This window comes from Beta vulgaris, chromosome 7 (genome assembly GCF_026745355.1).
Source record: "Beta vulgaris subsp. vulgaris cultivar EL10 chromosome 7, EL10.2, whole genome shotgun sequence".
Taxonomy (NCBI): Eukaryota; Viridiplantae; Streptophyta; class Magnoliopsida; order Caryophyllales; family Amaranthaceae; genus Beta; species Beta vulgaris.
Window position 1 is genome coordinate 34,486,940 of NC_079208.1, and position 4,282 is coordinate 34,491,221.

Sequence of the window (4,282 nt, forward strand, 5' to 3'; positions counted from 1 at the left end):
GGAGAAATAAAAACCCGCCTACAATTTGGCGAATCTGTTGGGGAGGATTTTTTAAAAAAAACTCTTGGATATGGTTGAAGATCGTAGATTGCTAGTTCCGCTTGCAGAAAAAGTCGGCAATAGCGGCATCCCCTTGGGAAGTGCGTAAGTAATGTTGGGGCATAGTCATTTAACGCTAATTTTCTAGGTTGAGTTGAAGAGTCCCTCAAATAGCACTTTCATTTCCTTTCCTGTCAAGTCTATGTCATTTAGGATTTTATTTTTAATAAGCATTGTTTTCTTTATTTTTTATTAATAAAATTGCATTTTGATTTTCGTTTTTCATTATTACTTCACGAATACAAAAAAATCTCTCGAATACTTACGAATACACTTTGGTTCTCAAAATACTCAAACACTCTAATACTTTCAATCAACTCCTAATCACACTACTCTTCAATCTAAACTACATAGGTATAATGCTGAGGATCCTTAACTAAATTCTGTAGTTTTATATTGAACATACTAATCAATTCTTTCATGATCTAGAGCTTCGATATAAAAATCGCAACTTTCTATATTCTAGTCCCTTTTCTTTCTTAAAACAAATTTCATATTATATTTATTCATGCCTTTGTGTATCATATGCCTTCCTGATCATTCTATGCATATTACGTGATTGTCCTGCATGATTGTTATCACCATCATGTTATTATTGCTAATCAAAGACCTAAAGAACTGTTCTAACATGAATCAAATTATCACTAAAGCTAGTCTGTTTATGTGTTTCTAGAACCAACCTAGACTAATTATTTTTCGGGTGTATAAAAATATTATACGATTATTCTTTGGCATAAAATCTGTAATGAATTGATATTTAGTAGATGCCAACAATGGGCAATATAGTTCTTGAATTTGTTGTACCCTCACCCCCGAACTCAATCTTTGGTTCACTTTGACCATATATGGAGTTAAGACGGGGAAATCTACATTGGATAATTTATCCCTACAGTTTTCCCATATCGAATTAGGTTTATGATTCATCCTAAAAAGAACTATTGGCGACTTCTTTCAAAATAATTTCGATAAAACATTAACAATGGGGTAGTCAAATCAAATATGCGCTCACACCACATGAAAGTAATTGAAAAATCCACGCCTAATAGGCAATTAATGCATTCATTCCAAATTATTGAGTCTAGCGAAGCTAGTCTACCCTAAGTCCATAATGGCCCAAAACTCATCGAGTCTGGCAAAGCTAATCACCCATAAGTCCAAAAAGGCAATCCATTAAGTCTAGTGAAACTAGCATAAAAGCACGGTCATTTAGTCCATTTTGCCTGCATAGTCCAGTCCAGTCCAGTTCACATCTCCATATGCATAAGTTAGGCTCATGTCGCCATCATAACCATAATCATACCCATTTCTAATCATTTCCCATTACCATGTCCACGTGCATCCTCATTTCTCATCTTTCATTATTCATTTTTTCATTTCCGAGCTCCCTACAAAATCACACCTTTCAAACACAAATACATTCAATCTCATACTTTCAGACATTCAGATTTTCATGGTTGACGATTGCTCATCCTGAAGGCTGTGAATCTAACAGACCTAAGCCACGATATAATCATGAGGGTCCTTAAATAAATTCCTTATTTTTATATTGAAGTTACAAATAGTTTTCTTTCTTGATATAAATCTTTAATATAAAATCACTCTACTGTATATTCTAACCGCTTTTCTATACTTTATTTTATGTTCATATTATTTATTCCTTTGTATATTATATGCCTGCCTGATTATTCATTGAATATTTTATTATTCTGTTGTGTTATTGATTTTATCACCCACATGTTTTTTACACTAATAAAGACCTAAAGAAATTTTCTAATATTAATCAGACTAAGTTGGACAACCTACTAGGTTCCTTGTAAATTAAATGCTAAATAACATATCAACAAAATAACTCTTTCTATTTGTTTATTGAACCAATCTAGACTGATTATTTTTAGGGTGTTTAAAATAATATATGATTATTCATCGGCATAAAATCTGTAATGCATCGATATTTAATAGAGGCCAGCAATGGGTAATATAGTTCCTGACTATGCTTTACTCTCACCCCCAAACTCAATCTTTGGTTCACTTTGACCATCTATGGAGTCATGACAGGAAAATCTACATTGGATGAATCCCTAATTTGTCCGTACAGTTTTCCCATATCCAATTAGGTTTATGATTCTTCCTAAAAAGAATTGTTGGCGACTTATTTCAAAATAATTTTTAATAATTCGTTAACAATGGGGTAGGAAAATATATTACGTGCTCACACCGCGTAGGCAAAATAAAAACACGCCTACAATTTGGCGAATCCATTGGGGAGGATTTAAAAAAAATATTTTTTTAAAAATAAAGTGTGTGAAACTTGAAAAACACTACTACAAAAAGGCCTAAAGAGGCCCCCTAAAATCTCATTTAGAGACCACATGAGAGGTGGTCTTCAGCTCACAGGTCTCTCAGGATAAATGACCACTTATTGCGGGTGGTTTCTTAATTTGATAGAAGAGACCACTTCCATAAAATAAGTGGTTATATATGAATTTAAATAGGAAAAAAAAAGAAGGATAAGGCACCACATTTTACAGATAGGTGGTCTTTTTTATCTTACAAAGAAATCATTTTTAATATGTAGGTGGTCTTTTTAATCATTCCTTAAAACACCACCTGAAAGGAAAAGGTGGTCTCTTTAAATATTTTTTTTTTTTAAAAAAAACAAAAATATTTCAATATTATTATACGCTCCTCCGATCCGTTTCACCTGCTCCATGCGTGTCTTTCATAATCTACAAGTAATTTACATATATAAAAAACATCTAGGCACTTGTATTGAATAACTTAGACGACTTTAAAATTGGAATATCTTTTCATTCATTCAATTTTATTCACTACAAAATCACATTGATATCAATATAATGTTAGAAGATTCCAAAAATTCAACTAATTAGTTATAAAAAAAATAATAGAGCAGCTAGGCCTATTTCTTCCAATTCATATGCACAAAAATAGAAGCACCTCCCTATTCCTACTCAAAAAGAAAATACACACATCCTAATTAAAATGGTCATTATCTTCCGAGTCTTGTTGATCCACTTGTTTATATTCATCCACATCTTTGATACACAAGTCTTGAGCTCATCAAGCTTATTTTGAGAAAATTCAGTTGTAACTCCGCCAAAGTACTGCAAATATAAAACATTAAAATGATAAATATACAAGCTGCAAAAAGTGCTCCAATCACTCATTAATAAACTACTTAAAGTGTAGATTTTTTATTTGCATTAACAATGAAGCATCATAAGATAGTCCAAATACTCATTTTTTATTTGCAAGGATAGTGATGCCTCCTTCATCAGCTACAGCTTTCGCAACATTAGCATTGACGGACAAATTCGCTATTGCCTGTAGATGAAAGCATTGACTACAAAATCACACAAGTACTTTTAAACATAGAAGTGTGTATTCAAAAGTCAAGAAAAGGGATGGACAGAACTGGAGACTTCATAGAATTATGTGAACTTTTGGCAGACAGCCAAGAAAGAAAGTGAAATTAAAAATGGCAAACAAATGATTCATACCTTGGCAGACTCTGCTTGCAATCCTTCTCGCCACGAGCCGGCAAGACTAAGGAGAAGCTGCACACCCCACCCGCATAACTGCTTCGGCTCGTTGCCCATCAATGCTTGTGTTCTCATCATCAATAACCACAAAAGTAGCAAGCCCTGTAGCTGCCCTTTCCTGCTGAACATCCTCTTGTGAACTCTACATCAAACTGAGCAACAATGTAGCACCCTGACTGACCCAAAAATTATCCAAACCTGGAGGATTACTCTCAGCAATTCGCAAAAGCGAATACGAGAGAACCATTCAAGCCAAGTCATAATGTCATCTAATTTCTTGTCTTTCTCTGGTACCTCTCCAATCCAAAAACACATTCCTCCCTTCCATTGACTTATCGTCGAATAAAGAATTACCCCTTTGGATATATCAGTAAGCAGGGATAACAACAACTTACCTTTACTCCCATTACTAGAACTCATGAGAAAGTTAGCATCTTCTTCCACATTTGTACAATTAAGTGCACACAGCACACAACACACATCACTCTTAAGCACCAGACGTCTATGGAGAGGTTTCAACATGATTCACAAGAAATTATGGAATGCTATGGAATGCTTTCAACATTACAGCTTAAGAAACACTCAGCTCGAGAAAGACATCAGTTGTAACAGCAGAAGGATAC

General features: G+C 34.0%; 1 long non-coding RNA gene across 1 annotated transcript; it reads right to left on the reverse strand.

The window, feature by feature from the left end:
* Positions 1-2,954: 2,954 nt before the first annotated feature.
* LOC125499531 (uncharacterized) lies at positions 2,955-3,869 on the reverse strand. The gene is made up of 3 exons (XR_007276424.2): positions 3,618-3,869; positions 3,355-3,441; positions 2,955-3,221 (listed from the first exon to the last, which is right to left on the reverse strand). It is a non-coding gene; the product is annotated as an uncharacterized LOC125499531 (long non-coding RNA).
* Between the last annotated feature and the right edge of the window lie 413 nt (positions 3,870-4,282).